This window comes from Onychostoma macrolepis, chromosome 06, assembly GCF_012432095.1.
Source record: "Onychostoma macrolepis isolate SWU-2019 chromosome 06, ASM1243209v1, whole genome shotgun sequence".
NCBI lineage: Eukaryota > Metazoa > Chordata > Actinopteri > Cypriniformes > Cyprinidae > Onychostoma > Onychostoma macrolepis.
The window spans coordinates 5,518,256-5,541,727 of NC_081160.1; positions in this window are offsets into that span (position 1 = coordinate 5,518,256).

A 23,472-nucleotide genomic window follows, 5' to 3' on the forward strand; every position below is an offset into this window, starting at 1 on the left:
GAAGTTGCTTCCTTTTCCTCCAACAGTTCTGTGAACTTTTACAATCAACAACAAATGAATAAAAGCCATTAAAAGCTTACTAGCTTAACTGTCCTTCTCATAAGACCACAGAAACGTGTTATATCATCTATTTTTATTATAATCTACGATTTACTTTTAAACTACTCATTTTTTATCACAACTCATCAAAAGTAAAAATGTAAACATTTCTAAATTAGATGTTGCGGCATCCTCTAAAGCCTTCTACACACTGCAAGATTTTAGCAATCCTATAAGATCATTGCAGATCACACTGTGCAACATTTGTCTAATAAACTTGTGTACAACATGCATGTAGACGGTACCATGATGGCCTACTGCCTCGTACGCTACAACGCATGTTACAATAGAAAAATAAATCATCATCAGCATGCGCTAGTGATAAACAAAAAGAGCATGATGAATCATACTTTGGCAGTTGTAGTTTTTATGTGTTCCTTGTTTAAAGCACATTTATGTCATGGCTCTGTAATCAACCATTTTCCTACACTTGCATTTAATGGAGTTTATGTATTAGATCAAAAATGCAATAACGTCTTTATCAGAAATGCCCTTTCTTCAACTCCAGGATGCCCCTCTAAAGCACAATCTAAATGGAGGATCTGTTATCCGGACTCTGATTTGAATAACTTATGGACCCTTCCTCGCAGATTTTTTATTCCATGTAAAATTAAAGAACTACATTTCAAAATTGTTCACAGATACTACCCTTCTAATTTATTCTTAAACAGATTTTTTGAGAATATATCTTCATTGTGTTCTTTTTGTAATACTGATGAAGAATCTATTCTACATCTGTTTTATCATTGCCCATTCTCCAAGTCTTTTTGGTCAGAAGTTACCGTGTTAATTTCTCTCTGTTGTAACAAAATGCTAGAAATGACAGAATCTATCATTTTCCTGTCAGATTTTCATTCAAAAGACAGCAATTTTGAACATACTGTATTACTGCTTTGTCTTCTGGGTAAATTTCACCTTCATAAAGCCAGAACTATTCATTGTAAACCTAACTTTAGAATGTTTTCTTCTGATGTCAATTCTTTTTTCACTTCTTTTAAGAATGTGTCCAATCCTTTGAATTCAAAAGCTTCTAAAACTTTTAACATTCTTGAAAATGTTGTAAGGTATTTGTAAAAGTTTTTCTATTTTTTATTTTTTATTTTATTATGCTGCTTTGTGTAGCCCTTATATCTACTTGTGATGATGTCCGTATGCCCCTTGTTAAGTTTCAAATATTGTAATGGTTTGAAATGCAATAAATAAATAAAAAAAGTTTTTATGTGTTGAAAAAAAGTGGAAGCAGCGAAAGAGGAAGGGATAAGAGCATGAGGGAAGCAGTTTTATGTTTTAGCGCCATGTTGTGTTGATTTCATGTCGCATTTTTACTGACTGGTCAGTAAATGTCGTAGCAGCAGCCAGGGCCGCTGCTGGCCAAATGGGTGCCCTAAGCAGAATTGTATTGTTGTGCCCCCTCTGTCAAATATTATGGAAGTAAAAAAAAAAAAGCATATAGGGATCAAAATAGAACTTTAATAAAATACAAAAGTAAATAAATAAATAAATTGTAACTAAATTACATTATTAAGTTGGTTTGAGAAAGCCAACTTACTGAAATCCTATTTAAACTTCTTATTATTATTCTTCTGAGACTAAAATTTCTGACTGCTACTCCTCCTAGAGCTTTAAATCTACAGACTCCAAACTCAGCCCAGATCTTCAGACTGATCTTGCCGGGTGTGCTATATCTTTTCTAACTGATCAGACTTATGGTTTTCATAAAACTGAAGATTAAAAATCATAAAAATCCCATAGACTTACATTGACGGAATGTTCAAATGAGCCAAGACTATTCAAACTCCAACTGTCAAAATTCAAACTTAAACATCCAGAATCCTTTGAGACTCAGTCAAGCTTCCCTTCTATGTACTATTTCTAACCCATTCAAACTCATCTATCTAATATTTCTAATCTATCTATCTATCCTAGCGACATGCTAATCATGCTAAAAACATGCTAATCCATCCTAGAAATATGCTAGTAACATGTTAATCATGCTAGCGACATGCTAGTCACTTGCTAATCATGCTAGCAACAAGCTAGTGGCATGTTAATCATGCTAAAAACATGCTAGCAAAATGTTAATCATGCTAGAAACATGCTAGCGACATGCTAGTAACATGTTAATCATGATAGAAACATGCTAATAGCATGCTAATCATGATAGAAACATGCTAGTCACTTGCTAATCATGCTAGCAACATGCTAGTAACATGATAATCATGCTAGCGGCATGCTAGTAACATGATAATCATGCTAGCAACATGCTAATAACATGCTAATCATGATAGAAACATGTTAATAGCATGCTAACCATGATAGAAACATGCTAGTGACATGCTAGTCACTTGTTAATCATGCTAGCAACATGCTAGTCACATGATAATCATGCTAGCGGCATGCTAGTAACATGATAATCATGCTAGCAACATGCTAATAACATGCTAATCATGATAGAAACATGTTAATAGCATGCTAACCATGATAGAAACATGCTAGTGACATGCTAGTCACTTGCTAATCATGCTAGCAACATGCTAGTCACATGCTAGCAACCATGCTAGTCACATGCTAATCATGCTAGCGACATGCTAGTAACATGCTAATCATGCTGGCGACATGTTAGTAACTTGCTAATAATGCTAGCAACATGCTAGTCACTTGCTGATCATGCTAGCGACATGCTAATCATGCTAGAAACATGTTAGCGACATGCTAATCACTTACTAATCATGCTAGTAGCATGTTAATCATGCTAGAAACATCTAGCAACATCTTTAGTAACTTCTTAATCATGCTAGCGACATGCTAATGGCATGCTAATCATGCTAGAAACATGCTAGTAACACCCTAGCAATCCACCCCGGTACAACAGCTATCGCATAGCAGCCACCACAGCTACCCTAGCAACCGCGCAGCAACACCTTAGCAACCAGCCAGGGTACCTTAGCAACTGCATAGAAACTCCTTAGCAACCACCCGGTACCCTAGCAACCGCAGCAACACCTTAGCAACCACCCGGTACCTTAGCAACTGCATAGCAACACCTTAGCAACCACCCAGGGTACCCTAGCAACCACCCGAGTACCTTAGCAACCGCATAGCAACACCTTAGTAACCACCCAGGGTACCCTAGCAACCGCATAGCAACACCCTAGCAACCACCCCGGGTACCTTAGCAACCACGTAGCAACACCCTAGCAACCGCATAGCAACACCTTAGCAACCACTCCGGGTGCCCTAGAAACACCCTAGCAACCACCCTGAGTACCTTAGCAACCGCATAGCAACACCTTAGCAACTACCCAGGGTACCCTAGCAACCGCATAGCAACACCCTAGCAACCACCCCAGGTACCCTAGCAACACCCTAGCAAATACCCAGGGTACCTTAGCAACCGCGTAGCAACACCTTAGCGACCACTCCGGTACCCTAGCAACCGCATAGCAACACCTTAGCAACCACTCTGGGTGCCCTAGCAACCGCATAGCAACACCCTAGCAACCACCCCGGGTACCCTAGCAACCACATAGCAACACCCTAGCAGCCACCCCAAGTACCCTAGCAACTGCATAGTAACACCTTAGCAACCACACTCGGTGCCTTAGCAACCACATAGCAACACCCTAGAAACCACCAGAGTTAGCCTCGCAACCATGATAGCAATCACTCTAAGTACCCTAGCAATCACTCTGAGCTCCTTAGAATCTGTCTATCTATCTATCGATCTATCTAATCTATCTAATCTATCTAATCTATCTATCTATCTATCTATCTATCTATCTATCTATCTATCTATCTAATCTATCTATCTAAAGTCTATCTGTCTTTCTGTCTATCTATCTATCTATAATCTGACTCTATCTATCTATGTATCAGACTTTAAGCTTTTAAAACTACTTTAAACTTCAAACTATTTCAGACTGTAATCCATCAAACTTAAAACGTTTAACATTTTTCAAACTTAAACTTTTTAAACTTCTTAAACTTTTTTTAAACTTTTCAAACTTTTTAAACTTTTCTAACTTTCTGGTCCGGCTTTCTCAAGCCAACTTAAAGTTTGTCTTGACGAACTTTTTGATCTAGTTTACAAATTACAGTTGTAGCTCTAGACAGTTTCCTACAGCTACGATTTACGGTAGTCTGATTGAGTTTATAGTCTCAAGCATTCAAAAATCACGCAAAAGAAAATTAAACAGTTTTACTACGATAAAACCATTGTAAATGTTTTTAAGGGTTGTGATGTCCACAAACCTTGGTTCAGTGCAAAACTCAAACAGCTTCGCCAGGCCAAAGAGGACGCCTACAGGAGTGGGGACAAAGCCTTGTACAAACAGGCAAAATACACACTGAATAGGGAGATAAGAGTGGCAAAATTAAACTACTCTGGAAAGCTAAAAAAACAGCTTTCAAGCAATGACTCTACATCAGTGTGGAAAGGCCTGAAAGCCATCACCAGCTACAAGACCCCATCCCCCAGCACTGAGGCCAATCAACAACTGGCTGAAGACCTGAACGAGTTTTACTGCAGGTTTGAAAAGACTGGTCTGACACCCCACACCCGCTCCGACCGTCTCACAGCACAGCCATTCACACCCTCCCCCTCCCTACCCCCTACTGTTTCTCAGCCTGTACTCAAGATCTGTGAAGATGATGTATGCAAAGTCTTCAGAAAGCAGAAGATAAGGAAAGCCAAAGGCCCAGACGGTGTCTCTCCAGCCTGCCTCAAAGCCTGTGCTGTCCAGCTATCATCCATCTTCACATTGATCTTCAACAGATCACTAGAGCTGTGTGAAGTCCCCTCCTGCTTCAAATGTTCCACCATCATCCCTGTACCCAAGAAATCAAAAATCACAGTACTTAATGACTACAGACCTGTTGCTTTAACGTCTGTGGTCATGAAGTCATTTGAGAAGACTGGTGTTGGCCCACCTGAAGGACATTACTGGACCCTTGCTGGACCCCCTACAGTTTGCTTACCGAGCAAACAGATCTGTGGATGATGCAGTTAATATGGGACTGCACTACATCCTGCAACATCTGGACAAACCAGGGACTTATGCAAGGATCTTGTTTGTGGACTTCAGCTCCGCTTTCAACACCATCATCCCAGACACCCTTCAGAACAAACTGACTCAGCTCTCTGTGCCCACCTCCATCTGTCAGTGGATTACCAGCTAGTGAGGCTGGGAAAACACACATCCAACACCCGCACCATCAGCACTGGCGCTCCTCAGGGCTGCGTTCTCTCCCCACTACTCTTCTCCCTCTACACAAATGACTGCACCTCTAAAGACCCCTCTGTCAAACTCCTGAAGTTTGCAGATGACACCACAGTCATCGGCATCATCCAGGATGGTGACTAGTCTGCTTACAGACAAGAGGTTGAGCAGCTGGCTGTCTGGTGCAGTCACAACAACCTGGAGCTGAACACGCTCAAAACTGTGGAGATGATAGTGGACTTCAGGAGAAACCCCCCTCCTCTCCCCCCACTCACCATCATGAACAGCACTGTGGCTGCAGTGGAGTCATTCAGGTTCCTGGGCACCACCATCTCTCAGGACCTGAAGTGGGACAATCACATTGACTCCATCGTGAAAAAGGCCCAGCAGAGGTTGTACTTCCTTCGTCAGCTGAAAAGTTCAACCTGCCACAGGAGCTGCTGAAACAGTTTTATTCAGCTGTTATTGAGTCGGTTCTGTGCTCCTCCATAACTGTCTGGTTTGGGTCAGCCAGCAAATCAGATTTAAGAAGACTTCAACGGACTGTTAGGACAGCAGAAAAGATCATTGGTGTGCACCTGCCCAGCCTTCAGGACTTGTACAACTCCAGAGTGAAGAAACGGGCAGGTAACATCATCAAAGACCCCTCTCACCCCGGACACAACTTGTTTGCACTTCTCCCTTCAGCCAGACGCTACAGATCTCTGTGCACTAGAACATCTAGGCATAAAAACAGTTTTTTCCCCCATGCCATCTCCAGCTTAAATAGCTAACACGTGGATCATTACCTGTGTTCTGTAATTCATTCTGTAATTCATTCTCCATCTTTAATTATTGCCTCCCTCTCAAGTATTATGTAAATACACATACATATGTTTATCTATACAGCTGTATATAGAGTAAATAATGCACAAATCTGTACATAAATCTACTGTTCCAGATTCATACTTATTATTATTAGGATTATTATCCATTGTTAAGTCTTACTATTTAAATGTTTTTTTCTGTTCTCATGTCACATGTGTATTTATGTATGTATGTATGTATGTATGTACCAGGAGCACCTTAAAACCACAACAAATTCCTCGTGTGTTTGCGCACATCTGGCGAATAAAGCTAATTCTGATTCTGATTCTGATTCTGATGTTTTTGTTGAAGAAATTATAGAGGCTGTAGCATTTCTATCGCAAAAAGGTGGCCAAAAATTAAATATTAAGTGGATATTTGAATTAGCCTATGTCAATATTAAACAAGGACTTGATCGTCCTGTAAGTGTAACAGCAGCAATTACCAGGCCTTTAGCGCCCTTTACAGGCATTTGTAATAACATGTAATGTACATGAATTGTTTATTTTGTATTACATTATGTATTTTAACAGTGTTATTCAATGAAACCATATAATTATTAATTAGCCAATCATTATTGCTTCATTGTTTTTATATAATGCATTTAAAGTAATGTTAAAGGTTGATGTTGTCTTAGGTCTGTTTTTATAACCACAAAAAATATATAGGCCTATATATTATTCTAGTACTTCTTTGTAAACTATTATTTGAAGTAACAAAACCATGGTTAATTTGTGGTTACCATGGTTACAAGAACCATGATCTTTGGTTTTATTCGTAGTAAAACCATGGCTAATTTTCGTAAGGGAAACTCAGAGAGAATACTAGATGCGTTGTTGGTGGTTGAATTATTACGGACATCAAAACGCATTATTAACGTCAGCCAAAAAAGTTCCACAGGATTATGAATGTAGCCTACCTGAAAGTGATGCACGGGCTTCATCTTCTTTTTATTTTCCCAGCGCCAGATTGCTGATGTCTTTTCACGGGTATAGTTGTCCATAAATTATGATCATTTGCATTCCGCCGCAAACATGAGGTGCGAGCGGATGCGGGAATGACGTGTCACGTGTGCTTAGCCTGCTGCCTACTGTGTTCACCGTAAAATGCATTTTTTTATAATGATAGATATATATTTATATACATATATGTTCATGTTTATATTTATATTTTTATTTATGTATATGTTCATTTTAATATTAATATAGAACGAAAGTTTTTTTTTTTTCTTTGAGCAACTGGGATGGTGACCCCATGGGAGATGGTGCCCTAGAGCCCTGCATTTCGGCCCGGGCCCGACGGGCCCCGACTTTTTTACGTCCCTAGGGCCGGGCTTCGGGCCAATTTTCACGCCATAGTTCAGACTCGGGCCGGGCCTCGGGCCTGTTTTAGTTTTCTCCTTATTTTTATATTTTAGACATCCATCAATGTCTAAGCCAAGTGCTTAGAAAAGCCCTATATAAATGTAAGGAATTATTATTATCAATTAGTGATGAAAAAAAAATTGCCGCGCTGGTGGAAACAACACGAGACCGTGCCGCGACTGTGAAGAGCGGCTCTTCGGTGTTTAGTGTCCCGCAGCAGCGATCGCGCCGTCAGCGCAGATGAAGAGTTCTGCGTTCAAATACACGCAATGAAGCTTGCCGTAAAGCCCCAGCAAAAGTAATTACCATGAATGTGTCCGAGGGGAATATTAAGGAGATATTTGAATTACTTACTAATAAACTAGTGTTTTCTGTGTCAGTGTTGCATCAGTGTGGATTCATCTCCTCATTAGACGCGCCTTTAGAGAGAAGTGCATCTTCACGGATTATGATTATAATGAATGAGTTTTTCTTTTCGATTTGATTTATTTCGTTAAGTAGTAATTTATAGCTTTCTATAGATATATTTATCATGTCTGTGAGGCATGTATTCGCTGACTTTCGGTTCATTTTTGTGAAGCGCTCTGTTCAAGACGAGACGGCAGAAAGCGTATCGTTTTCTTAAAAGCACGACGTTTTGTTGATATTGTGAGTGCACACAAATAGAAGTAGACCCTTTACAGTTCCGAATGGTGTATTACTCTTACCTTTATGAGCAAAAATTACGGCCTATTTTAAGTTGTTTCCATTGAAAAAAAAAATGCAATTGATTGCGCTGGTGCCTCCATGTCCTGCGCTTTAGCTTCCGTTCTCCGCACAAACTATTGGAGCGCACATTTATCTAGGTTTAACATTTAAACATTGTTATATGCTTGAACTGTTTTAGTATATCTATAGATTTTATTTTAGGCAAGTCATGATGATTTGAGAAGGCTAAATTGATCAAACATGCTGATCAGCCTGCCGGTCTGCCGCTGGCTGCTTGGTAGTTACTTTAAGAAAGAATTAACGAACAAAAAATGCTCCAAACGTTTTTCAAAATTAACTTAATAAAAAAATAAAAAAATAAAAAATGGGAAAAAACGAAATATAATCACTTTGCCATTATATACAAAACTGAACTATTTTAATAACTGAAACATGAGCCATTTTGGGAGAAGGGGGAAAAAAAGACGGGCTCGGGTCGGACTCGGGCCGGTAATTCTGATAAGCTGTCGGACACGGGCCGGGCTAGGGCCTGAGCATCTCGGGCCGTGCAGGGCTCTACGGTGCCCTACGCAAACTGCGTACTCTGGGTATAGGGAGCGGCGGTACTGGCAGCAACACAGGAGCCATGAGATCACAGAAATTCCCACGAATGTTTCACGATGCCAATCTTTCGTCTAGGACAGCTGAAAATTGTGTAGTGTGTCTCGGGCTTAAAACCACAGAAGAAAAAAAAATGCTAACATTTATTACATTTATTATTGACAATGTTGAAAACAGTTGTGCTTTTTAACACTTTGTGGAAATCACAATACATTTTATTATTTATTCTTGAAGTGGTATCTTAATTTTGCAATAATTCTTTACTAACATCATCATTTTTTGAGGCTGTAAGCAAGTTCACACAGGTATAGTTCATCACCTTAATTATGGATGTTCTTGGTCTAATGTTTTACAATCATAAAGTGTCACAATACTTTTTTTCTTTATTTTCAACAGAATATCTAAAGCATCTTTTTGTGAAATGCTTTGCTTTTTTTTCTTGTTTTGATGTTTTGCATCTAATGCTGTGACATTCATACATTTTTAAAGGGGTCACATCATGAGGAATCTCATTTTCTTTGATCTTTCCAGATAAAAGAGTTTGATGTACATACTGTAAGTTTCAGAATTCAAAACTTCCTCTTGTGTCCAAAAAGATCATTTATTGAAACCAAGCTGCAAAAATGACTTGTTTTGAACTTCAGTAACTTTCTGATGCCTAATTGTTGAACAGAAACTTGACCTGCTTGAACAATCAAAAAAGGACTGTTTTTAGTGCAGAAAAAAAAGTAATGTATTGTACTTGTAAATAAAGCAGTGATTATTGAAGTTTTAAAATATTATTTCAAACTTTCTACTTTAAAATGTTATTTTTAATTCAATGTGTCACTTGCAATTTCTTTGTAATAAATTGTAACATTTACTATCAGTTTCTGAATGAAAACAGTTTTTACCCCAAATTTCTGCATATTTTAGTGTGGATCATAATGGAAAGTTTGTGTTAAGACTCCTTTAAATGACCATGTTGTGTATGAATATGCATGTATATTTGTTGCCTACCCAAAGTTATGAGACTACAAATACAGAAATGCTGTCATTTTAGGCAGTGAAGCAGCACTCACTGCTTCGCTTCAGAATGTTAAAAGGCTTTGGCTTGTGTGCACAGTGGCCGATGTCTGTGCTATCCTTGTCCGCGTCCTTTCACGGCCCACTGGAGGGGCCGGCAGGGTTGGTCACAGACTGATCTTATGTCCCCTTCTAATGAGTGAGATCACCAAGGCAGATGTCTGCAAGCACACTCCTTCCACACACACACACACACACCCCACAAAAAAAAAAAAAACAACAACTCACTGCCGTGTTATCAGAGGACAGCCATTCCAAGACCGATCATTCATCTCATTAGCAGAGCTGGGTGATAATGTAGAGCTAAACAAACACAGTGACCTCCACTCGCAGAGAGTGCAGATTCAGATCCTCTCTTTCGGAACACACAGCACTGCTGGATCATGGGATAGGTTTGTTAATAGTAAAGAGTTGCCAAAAGTGGACTAATTCGAAATGTGTGTTTTGTCCTGTTGGCAAACTTTTTAACCTGGGCTGGTGGTAACTGCAACATGGTGCACCTGTGGGCAATGCAAATTTGTATCTGGTTCACGTTATTTCCTGATCCCCAGTGTTGAAACATGTCCAAAAAATGTATAATCTGCCATCCATGCAGAAGAGCAAACAATGTTTCTTTGCACGTATACTGTAGTTTGCAATTTATTTTATTTTTATTTTTCCTTTTGATCAGTGGTCTTTTTTTTTTCCAACACATAATTCCTCAACAGCTTCCATTGCTTTGCATAAGAGCGTGCATATTTTATTTCTCTTTGAATTTCTGACCTCACTCTCTACTCTGAGATTTTTGCTTCATAAATTAAGCACTTCAAGGAACATTATGAATGAAACTAAATGGACACTTTGGTTCTTTGGTACTTGTAGAGCAGTGTGCCTGTACGCAAATATTTGTACTTTGTACTGCTCATAATAACATATTTGCAGTGCTTTCTGGTTGCCAGGATTGGTGTTTTTCTCTCTTTTCTGTCTTATTTATTATTTATTTATTTATGCTGCCAAAGCATTGTTACAAATAAGCAATACTAATGATATTTTTAAATGAACTTAAACTTAACTTAAAATTAAATTCACTTTTTTAAAATATTGTTTTTATTTAATTTAAAATGTTTCAATTATGTTAAATTGGTAAATTAGTTGGTTTTCCTTTGTCACAAAATCTTAATTGAGTGGTGAAATAAAAATTATTTCACTGCTTTGGTTTGAGTGGATGCCACTTTTTTGTCATGAAAACTGTTAAGAAATATTCCAAATGTTTCTTATTTTTTTCTCTCTAATTAGGAGATGTATAATATTGTCTTAAATCAGTTTAACTCATAATAATTTGTATACTTGTATCTTCAGTATCACTTTCCATCCTAGTATTTCCTAAAAAACCCTTTATATAACAAAATCTAGAAAATCAGCAGCACAAGCTGTAAAGTTTTGACCTGATGAATTCTGCAATGTTAGTTGATTACACTTTATTTTAAGGTGTCCTTGTTACAGTGTAATTATGCATTTAAGTACTGAGTAATATTAATTAACTACATGTACTTGTGGGTAGGGTTAGGATTAGGGTTTTGTTTTAGGGTTACTTGCATGTAATTATGTATAATTAATTGGTATCATAATAGTACATGTAAGTACATGTAACGTGTAACAAAGACACCTTAAAATAAAGTGTTACCAGTTAGTTGGTTTGTTTCACAATAAGAAAAAAAAAAGTGTCTTGTTTGATTAAATTACATAATTCTGTAAGTGAGTTAATTAAATAAACAAATAGATTAAAAAAATACATAAAAAATGCATAAAAATTACCTTAAATTTGACTTCATCTAAGTAACTGTCACTAAGCAATGTCAAGCAAAATTTATAATGAACTGTAGGTGCCTGATCTTGACAAGAACATTTTTCTGAAAAACTTTTATAGAAATGTTTCCTTAAATAGGGCTTATTACAATTTTTTTTACAATATATATTTTTTTATTCTCTCATCCCAGTTTGCCTAATTGGACAAAGCACTCCTGGCATAGACCACAGATTTCTTCTTCTCATGAAAGTCATGTTTGTCCGTGTGCCTTTCTGTACAGCTAAACCGTGTTTTGCAGAGTTTGTATTTGGTAAAAATCTGTCTCCGCTTCGTATCTCTGATGTTTTCTTCCAGATCATACTTCATGTTCAGGCCCTGAAACATTGCAGTTGACTTTGATTTTTACTTTTGTTTTCCCAAATGGATCCAAATATGCATTTTCTCTACCAATATATCACTCTGTATCTCTTTACGGTCAAAGCCCAGTGAAGGAGGCTGGCGTAGCATGGAAGAACGGCTCTAAGACAAATCTCTGTTAAACCCAGTCTGAGCATAATGTGTGGCTACAGAGATATAGCCTCAGGTCTTGATTTTAAAATACACTCCTGTCAGAAAAGAACTGCTGTTTTCTTTTTTTCTTGCCTTAGTTGTGCAAACTACTGGATTTCTCCTTACTGGTCATGTAGTTAATCTGCTCGCTTGTCATGACAGCTGCTCTGCCTGACTCTGAGGAAGGCCAATTTTCTCTCTCGCTCTTTCTTTCTGTCTTTTGTAGCCTTTTAATACCCCATTTCCTTGTCTGTGTAAATTGTGTTAGTAAACATTTCTCCTCAGAATCTGAGAAAAGCTTCCAAATGCGATAGGAACATGTTGGGCAGTTTTGTCGAATAAAACTCACTAAAGTTATTGTGTTTCGCAGTTTATTTCGTTTCTGACATCATTGTAGAATCAGAACTTAGTTCACCCAAAAATGAAACTTTGGTCATCATTTATTCACCCTCATGTTGTTCCAAACCTGTATGACTTTGTTTCTTTTGTGGAATTAAAAGGAAGAATGAGTGCTCTGTTTCTTTCATACAATGAAAGTGACTGTCAAGCTCTAAAATAACAAACAATATATATGTGTGTGTGTGTATTTAATACTATTTATGGTCACACTTTATATTAGGTGGCCTTAACTACTATGTACTTACATCCAAAAATAAGTACAATATACTTACTGTGGTCATATTGTATTGCAAAATACTTTTGCTGCTATTGAGGTGGGATACGGGTAAGGTTAGGGACAGGTTTGGTGGTATGGGTAGGTTTAAGGGTGGGTTAAGGTGTAAGGGATGGGTCAAAAGTGTAATTATAAATTTAATTGCAGAAATTAATTACAGATGTAACTACATATAGGTATTTTAAAAAATATAAGTACAATGTAAAAACATGTATGTACACAATAAGTGCATTGTATCAAATGATTAATTTAAATGTAAGTACATAGTTAAGGCCACCTAATATAAAGTGGGACCTTATTTATTTGTATTTTTTACATGTATATATTATTATTATTAAAGCAATTGATAATCCCAAAATTAAAATTTGCTGAAAATGTACTCTACCTCAGGCCATCTAAGATGTAGAGATGAATAAGAATAATCTCCCATCCCAAATTAAAATGGCTTCCACATTATCTGTTTAAATCCAGTCTCAAAACTAATTTGTTTGTCTCTGCTTTTAACATGTCATTTTTATCCAGTTTTTATTGTCTCTAACTGGTTGTTAATTTTTAATTAATTTATTTTATTTTATATTGTTCCCCTCTCTGTGTACTTGTTTTGTAATTGTTGTACAGCACTTTGGTCGGCCTGTGGCCATGATTAAATGTGCTTTAGAAATAAACGGATCTTGAACTTGAACTAGATGAGTTTGTTTCTTCATCAAAACAGATTTGGAGAATTTAGCATTACATCTCTTGCTCACCAATGGATCCTCTGCAGTGAATGGGTGCCATCAGAATATGAGTCCAAACTGATAAAAACATCACCAAAAAAAAATGCTTGATCTGTGCATAGTTGTTTCTTGAATCAGACAAGACGACTTTTTCACTGGAGAAAGGTATAATGGATAGAGGACTGGTATTTTAACCTGGTTTGAATTGGGGAAAAAACCGTCTTGATGGACTTGTTTCTTTAGAAAGCCGAATCTAGTCACTTCACAAGACTTTAATCAGTGGACTGGAGTTGTGTGGATTACTTGTGGATTATTCCCATTCTCACACCCAACTCGTCACATATCTTGGTCAGGACCACTTGGCGTCGCTTTTTGACGCTCAAGGTACCCCTTAGCGTCATTTTTCGACTTGCAGGGTCCTCCGTTGCTTTAAATAGGAAACCCTTAGCGTCAATATCCCGACGCCATACTAGGAATTTTATCGTCATAATTAAATTATATATTGGGTAATAACATTGCCATTATTGCATATATGTTGGGGTGTGATTTTTCAATGTAAACAGCCACAACAGTTTTATTTATACTACATTATTTACACATTTATGAGCACATAACCCAACCCCTGCCCCTAAACCTACCATTTGTCAATAAAACGCAAGATATAACAGGCAGATACAACTACCGTCATAATTTATTCAAAAAATATTAATATTCCAAGTCTTCCAAGGCAAAACATTTGATTTGTGAGAGGAATAGACGCGATCGCCGTCTCCGTCCGCCGTCAAGCTCATCCTGCATGCTGTAGTCTGTGAGTGAATTCAAAAAATGCCGCCAGAAGAAGCCTTACGTCAGCCTTGGTTGTGAAATGCTATTGGCTCTTGTGTGTCTCCTGACAGATTGCGTCAAGCTGCGGGACGGGAGTACGCTTTTGAATGAGATGTGAGCGCGTTAACAGAGCGGGATCATTTTCAGCGATTACAACCTTGTGTTTTGCCCTCTTCTTCTCATAAAGACTTCGTATGGCTTCAGAAGACTTGGAATGCAACACGACTTGTTTGTAATGCTTTTATACTGTTTGTTTATGGTCAATTTTTTCCAATAAATACCGGTGACTGCATTTATATTTTCCTGTTACGTGTTTTATATTGTTCAGAAGTGGGTAGGTTTAGGTGGGTGGGTTAGGTGCTCCAATAAAAGTATAAATGTATATAAAATTATTTATATATTTTTTTTTTACAAATGCATGCAAACCATTAAACTAAGACAAACAACGGAGGAGAACGTGTTGTCATTTTCCATAAGCGTCTTGACCTGACGCATAAAGCAAGCAATTGAAAGCAATGGAGTTCCTATTTTGTCATATACTGACGCCTAGGGGCACTTTTGGCGTCTTCATAGTGACGCGAAAGGCGTTTGACCATGCTTCAGTTTTTGACGCCTTGGGAGTGAGAATGGGTTGATTATTGTGATGTTTTTATCAGCTGTTTGGATTCTCACTCTGGCGGCACCCATTCACTGCAGAGCATCCACTCATAAGCAAGAGATGAAATCTTGGATGGCCTGAGGTTGAGTAAATGTTCAGGAAATTTTCATTTTTGTGTGAACTATCCCTTTAAATATACAGTAAGATATTCATATGACAAGTACAATTGTAATAATATTTAATAATATTACTGTTTTTACTGCATTTTTGATTAAATAAATGTAGCCTTGGTGAACATGAGAATTATTATTTTTTTTTTTTAAATCTTACTTATTCCAAGCTTTTGACCAGTAGTATATATACGGTAACACTTTACAATAAGGTGTCATTTGTTAACATTAGTTAATGTATTAACTAACATGAACAAACAATGAACAATGCATGTATTACACTATTTATTCATCTTTGTTAATGTTAGTTAATGAAAATACAGTTGTTCATTGATTATTCATGTTAGTTCACAGTGCATTAACTAATGTTAACAAACACAACTTATGATTTTAATAATGCATTAGTAAATGCTGAAATTAACATTAACTAAGATTAATAAATGCTGTAGAAGTATTGTTCAATCTTAGTTCATGTTTACTAATGTTGTTAACTAATGTTAACTAATGAACCTTATTGTAAAGTGTTACCATATATACAGTATAAAACCATTAATGACATAGATAAATGAAAATGTATAATAAAGTGCTGCCAAATGCTTTTTGGCTCTTATTTAAAGCTTCAGAGGCTGCATTACTGCATTCATTTTGTTCTACATTCATTGCTCTTTTGTTCAGTATGTCTTTTCATATACAAGCTGAGTGAAGTGCCATTAACAGTCAGATGGTACCTTACTAAAATGACCTCTCCAGGTGCAGTATGGTGCCTCCTAATTAACGCTTTACTCTAATAAACACACTCCCAAGAAATACAGCTATTACCATCTGACATTTCGCTGTCGTCATTTCAAATGTGCCACAATGAAATGAATGTTTGTTGTGTTTCACAGTTAATTACCAATAAAATGCAGAAATCAGGATGCTGCCCCCGAAACCCCTTAATTGCAGCATCTGTACGTAATAGCAGGCGATTGGACCATAACCAGTTATTTCTAATTATTGATGGGTGGTAACATTCAGAAGGGCATTCGTTTTATTTTGTCTGTGGAATGGCTAGATCAAGGGTTATTTTTAAGCGGCAACTCATAATTGTTCTGATCGGTAAACTTTAAACAAACATGATTTTTTCCAGGTGTCTTGTGGCATGGCATACTCATTATGTGTGCAAACAGCAGCTAGACAATAAACAAGTTCATATCATCTCTAAACAGTCTTCACGCTTAATAATAAGATATTTGACTTATGAATTACAGACAATTGCCTAAGGACATGGATAATGAAGGGTAAGAAGCTGTTGATCAATCTAGAAACATAATATTATAGATGTTATCTAGGTAATTTAGTTTAATAGACCATGAGATTTGTTCTCAAAGGACCAAGGGTGTTTTATCTCATAAAAAAATTGAAAAAAAGATCAAGCACTACAAATATATGTATTTTTTACATCTAGACGACAAATAAAAGTTATGCTTTATAATACGAAAACAAAATATGCTTCATAAATTTAATAAGTAGTATTTTATATACTCTAAACTATAACCTGTGTAAACATCAAATATGGTAACAAATATAAAACCAAAAAGGAGATTTATTATGCCACTTCTAAGAACCATAGGGGTACATTTCATAACTAGTTAGTTTATGAAGTGTGAAAGTGTTCAGAAGCTGAAAAACAGAGGGAACTTTAAATAATTTTAATCATGCACATTTAATTAACACCTAGCTTTAAAGAAAAAGAAAAGTGTTTTAAAATGGGTAGAGGATAATTGAAATCATTTCTGTCTGAAATGAAAATACAGACTGGGAGCTCAAACAGACTGATTCCTGGAAGTTTTGTTTAGGAAGAAAGTAAGTTTTGGCTGTGTTCCAAAACCATGTGAGCTGCCTCTCTAGTCATCACAGGTGTGCTCCTGACGCAAAGGCTGAAGCACCATAATTCTGCTGAGGCAGCATAAAGAGGAAGCCTTCAAAGACTCCTCCACTTGGCCAAATACTAAAGCAGAACTATGTATGAATTTCATGCAGAAAGCTATTGCAGATTGCAGATCTCTGTGAAAATAAATAAATAAATACATTCAAGTTGTTGGATGAGGCAAGATAAATATTCAGTATCAAAATGTATCAACCTGGTCTCATGGCATAAACGTACCTGGGGCACTTTTTAGCCAGACCGTGCATTTTAAATAAGTGTATATTGATCAAACAATGTCAGCTTCATCTCTCATTCCCAAGTGAAAATGTAGAACATCAGTAAGAACACTGCATGTGCTTCAGAATAAATTAAAGCTAACGTTAAGTTAATGTTAGTTAATTTATGCATTGATTGAGGTCACTAGTAGCTAGATTTTCACAATACCACAGTAGTGAATGTATTATAGAAATGCTAAGAACACTTGTTCACTTACACTAATGTGATCATCCGCAATATCTTTTAAATTAGTGTAACTGTGAGCATTTGTTACCACCATAAAACTCACAAAAACATTGCACACAAATATTGGGCAGTAACTGTTCAAAAGAATAAAAAATTTCAACTATACATGTCTACCTCTTCTCATGGCATAAACGTACCTGGGGGCACTTTTTAGCGAGACGCGAAAAACGTACCAATAAGTAGATATCACTGCAGTTTCCAAAAGAAATTTGTTTGAATACCGTGTAACTACGGTTAGACAAAACAGTTCAAATTTGCATATAAGGAAGTTCAAATAGCATGGTTGCATCAACAAATGCATTTTTATATCAGTTTTGCATTTGTCAACATTATCGGGTTGGGTTTGGTGTAGGGCATATTTCCAACACGATAGAGCATTAATTTTTAGCGGATATTTGATTTCTGAAAAGCTGCAATATGTATCTGAAGCAACGTAATAAAAACACAGCAATACGTACCTATATCAACGTCTTAAAAATGTGCCAGGGTTTATGTATTGAACCCATGTTTTAGCACCACTCAGTGAACATTTCTCTATGAAATTGCGGCGAAACGTGCTGTAAGGTACTAAAAAGTGCCCCCAGGTACATTTATGCCATGAGACCAGGTTGAAAATGTAATATTTGGAAAAGTGTGGGGAAAGAATCCACTTGCATAATGCCTGGTCAAGATGTTTTATTCTCTTCTGAGAAAATTCTCTAAAATTACATTTAAAACTATCCAAACAAAGTCACTAACAAGGCAGAGATTAGTGAAGGGCCAATAATGTTCATGCCACATGAGAATTGCATGTTTATTTGCATGTTGAGAATTGCTTGTTAAATTGGTCCAAATCGATGAGGGTTCACTTCCGTTAGTATGCTGCCTTGAAAGGCAATTGCACATGTAGGCAGTAGACGGCAAGACAGATCTCTCTATAGGTTTTAGAACAGAGCCTTTGGGTGAATTTATCGGAGGAAAGAAATTTGTGTCCCTTCTTCTTGATGGAGTGAACACTTTCTTCTTTATTTTGTTTTGATAAAACCAAGTACTGTTTTATTTTAAACTTCTGACAAATCTGTTTTAAAAATCATTTGAACCACAGACAGTAAATTACTAGAGAAAATAAGTTTCTGAACTATTTTGAAAGTTGTTTGTGACACACAAAGAATGTCACAAAATCGTATATTGCACCATTTCCCCCTCTTTTCTAAACAACCTCTAGCAGTGGATGACAAGGGCAAGCATTCTCAAAAGTGTGCCTGTAAAATGGGAAAAGAAACGAGAAAGTTCTGGGCCTGTAATGACTGAGAGTGAATTAAATAACCTGAGGTGGGCAAACAGACTACACTTAAGCATCAGGACGGCCAGTATTTTGGTTCCTCCAGCTGTAAGGGCTCCTGTGGTCAGCTGGGGCCTTGAGGGCCCTCCTGGCTCAGCAATCCCACAGGTTTAATAGATAGTTCCCAATTAACTATACCAGTCTAACAACTAGACTGCTCAGGAACAGGCTGAAATGTGTGTGGGGTTACATTTCTTTAATTTAGACTATCAGAGAACTGGCCCTTGAGGGACCCTCAAACCTCTCAGATATGGGGAAAGAGGAAATTTGAAGTTTGCTGATTTCTCTCTCTTGCTTCCTTCCTTCCTAAACCCATTTGGAGGCAGAATCAGGTATTGTTGTAGTGGAAATGAATTTGGCTAGTCTTTGTCCTGAGGATATGTACTGGATCGCTATATTTAAGTGCTAACGACAGCTCAAATGCTGTGATTTCAGTATAATTCGCTGTAGTTTTACTTGTCTGCACAACTTACAGTTTTGGACACTAATTCATTAGAAGTGTTTGCTAAGACAAGCAGCACCAGTACCTTTTCTCATTTAGGCAAAGAAAAATCATCAATATTTTTATTCAACAAGGACAAATAAAATTGATCAAAAGTGACAATTACACTGTTACAAAACATTTCTATTTCTCACTTTCTATTCATCACAATTTCCAATTACAAAAAGTATTCATTGTCATACAGTGCTTTGAGTGACAGTTCAGAGTTGTTGAACTATTAGACACCCAAACCGCAGCTGGGGTGAAGTGTTGACCATAAACCAGGTGACAAGAGCAGTGAAGACTTTAAAACCCTGAGGCTGAAGAAAGCCACTGAAATCTGGGGGAATCATCCCTACCAACCCTTCCAAAGCCAGCTGAGGGCATGAGGATCCTCAGAAAGGCCAGCATAGCTTGTTTTTACACTAAAGGCCAGAGGACAGAGAGGATAGCTGGTCCGTGTCAAGAAAAGTATGACCTCGTAAGGCATGAGTTGTTTTACATCAAATAACTTTACCATTCTGGGGGCGTCCCAAAAGACCTGATGATATATAGGGTGTCATGATATTCCACTCTTTTTTAACAAAAGCATGGTCTTGCTGTCAGAGCATCACATTTAAATTACATTAAAAGCACTGTTTTAAAGGCAACATCTAAAGGATTTTCCCTGCTTTATTGAATGATTTCTAAAGGATCATATGACACTGTAGACTGGAATAATGATGCTGAATATTCAATTTTACATCACAGGAATAAATTACATTTCAAAATATATTAAATTAGATCATTTTAAATTGTAATATTTAACAATTTACTGTTTGTATTGTATATTTGATTAATGAGTGAGCATAAGACACTTAAAAAAAAAAAAAAAACCTTACCAGCTTACCAGCTCCAAACATTTGGGTTGTAGATTAAAGGTACAATAGCATCATACAACAACCTGTTAAAAGTCAACATTAATTGCTGTTTTTTACTTCTGTAATTTGACGTATTTTGAGTGAAACAGGATATTCAATAATGAGAAATGTAGAGCAGGACTTCATTTTATCCATCAGTAATTAAATGGATCATGAAAAGTGGCACTTCGCACTATTACATTACAAAATCAAGCCAGAGTGAATGCAAATCATTTCAGAGGCCAAGCAATTTATTACATTTTGATTAAATATTACAAAGACATTTTCTTTCTTTGGAATGTGCATAAAGAAAGTAAACAGAACCAGTTTTTTTAATGTGTTGACTTTAATTCTAAGGGTCAGTTAGGGATGCAATAAACATAAAAAAAATAATAAAATGCTAAAACTGGACATAGTATATGACTCCCATTTGTATCCATTCAGATTTTTTTTTTTTCTCGAATATGTAGCTTGTTCAGCATCAGCAACCTCTGCTTTTCATCTAGTCTTTCAAGCTAAATTCTGGGCCACAGTTTGAAGGAAGAACAGCTCTGTGTTCATTTCTGGTTCGCATGTCCCACAGAACCAGGACATGGCTCGGCTTTGCATCCCAATGTTTTGTTATATTTATAGAGCGTTTGCAACTCTCTGTCTAGAGAGGCAGAGAGCATGTCCATACTCCCCTGGCATGAGTCTGTATGAAGGGTGAGTTCCATCTGCTCCTGAAGGAGCTGCTGTAATCAGGTGGTGAGAGAATGGCCTCTCCATCCCCACTCATCTGCTCTCCATCTCAGATGCACTCAGTGGGACAAGAGTTATGCCTGGGCAGGTCCTATTAATGTCGGTGGGCTTCGAAGAGAAGATGAGATGCGCAAACACACAATTATTTGTGTGTACATGGTGGAAAAGATGTGGCTTCCACAAATGAACTACGTTAGGGGTTTGTAAAGCACACACCATGCACAAATCTACTTACCGTGTGTGCCTGCCACAGCAAATGTAATTTAGGTGAACAAAATGACATCTTGTGAACTATTGTTTGCCCCTATGAGACCGACATGACGTGTGCGTATGTGTGCGTGCACGTGTTTTAAAAGCGCCTAACCCATTTCACTCCCTAAACAAATCATGCCCAGCCAAGTGCTTAGAGAACAGGAGAAAAAAATCAATCAGGCAATTATCTTGATTCATCCCGCCATGTCCCAGAGTCCCGTTCTGAACTGAGAAAAGGCACACAAAAACATTGTGTTGAGTTAAACATCATATTGGCCATCTGCAATGGGCAATGCTGCAGTGCAGACAGACTGAGAGAGAAAGAGATGGACAAAAAAATATATATGTTGGATGCAATTAATGGAATATTTGACAATTATTTAAAATATAATAATTTTTTTTTAAATTATAATAATCAGTACAGTTTAAATTAGATTAAATGTTTAAATATGCCGCATTCAATTGCATTTAGTATTTTATTCCATTGATTAACTTGACCTGAACTGCACTGGGCTGTTATTATAACATATATCCCAGCTTGCTTGACTTCTTTTCAACAAGAGTGTTGCACTTGCACTAAAAACACACAGTAAGATTTTGCTTTTCACTCTGAATTGAGGTAAGCCTGTAAACTAGACGTATAACTCAACTGGCACTGTAAAGTTAAGCATGAACTCGACCTGAACCTGAAATCAATTACTTTCTTGTCAGCTCCAAGTGAGTAGACCCAGATACAGATTCTCGTATGCTCTGGCTCTGAGATGATTGTGTGTGTTTGTGCAGATAATCTAAAATGAACATTCATCATGCCCCTCATATGTGCAAAAAAAAGCTTGAAAACAAAGGTGGATAGCTCACCTTTTAATGTTTGCTTCATGCTTGTTGTTTGTTAGACATGCATACAAAAGTCATAGAAATGAAAATGATATACATACAAATGTAAAATATATAATATAATAAAAATGAATTTTGCAATGACCTGCACTGTGTATCACAGATATATAAGAATTAAAGCATTATGGCATGACTGTAGGCACAAGGCAAGTATGTAAACAAGTATGGATAATGTCCAAAGACGCTAATGATGTACAATCTGCCACTGCTAGTTCAAAAGATGTGTCCAAACCTCCATAACTAATTCAAAAACATCACATTAGAGCTAGCTGTAGCCCAGGTCAAAGTAAGGCATAATTGATAATCACAGTGCAGGGAAATAAATAGCCAAGTTCTTAGTTGTCCAGAAAATTTTATTTCAATAAAATAAAATTGAAAGTTACATTATGTTCAAACAAATGTAATAGAAACATGTTGCCATAAATCTTACCCAATGACATAATTGATTGAAGTCGACGATCCACCAGTTAGCTGATTGGGAGACGATTGGTAGCTCCGCCCCAGAGAGAAAAAAATTAGCAAGAGAGAAGGCGAATGGGTTGAAACTTAGAAAGAGATGTTTTCCATTTATATTGAAAACAGTTTTGTTGGGGCGATGTATTATATGAACCACGAGATAAATTATTTTATTTTGTCTGGTATTTGAATTTCTGATGAAAGATACTGATTTTGTGACAGAAATGTGTTTAATGAATAATGCTGGATGGAAATTCATCTGAAGGTCATGATAATTGCAAGTGTCATATTAATTGTCCGGTTATGCGCAAGCCGGGTTTTTATTTTATTTTTTATTTTTTTGGTTAAGGTGTATTTTGTTCGAGAAACCACTAGCAGACCTTGGACTGTTTATTCGAAAAAGGACATTGATGGCGAACCGTAGCGAACTGGATTTCTTGGATTCTTTGCATTGGACAACTGGATGAGTACATTTGTTTTTTAGTTCTTTCACGCATCATAATACACAATCGAGCAAACGGAGCCCTTAAGCACTCGTAAATTTGATGGACTAAGTGTTCACACAGACTGATATTGATTATTTTCACCATAAAGACAGAGAACTTATTCATAACCATATTTTATGTGAATATTGTATTCTGTTTATCTAAGTGTGTTTTGAATTGAGGTTTTGTTGTTATTTTGTTGATTCGTTTCCTAATTGTGATGTGGATACCTACCTGAGTATTCCAGTGTATAACTGAGTGGTACGACTCCAAATTGTTGACATAACCTGTGGG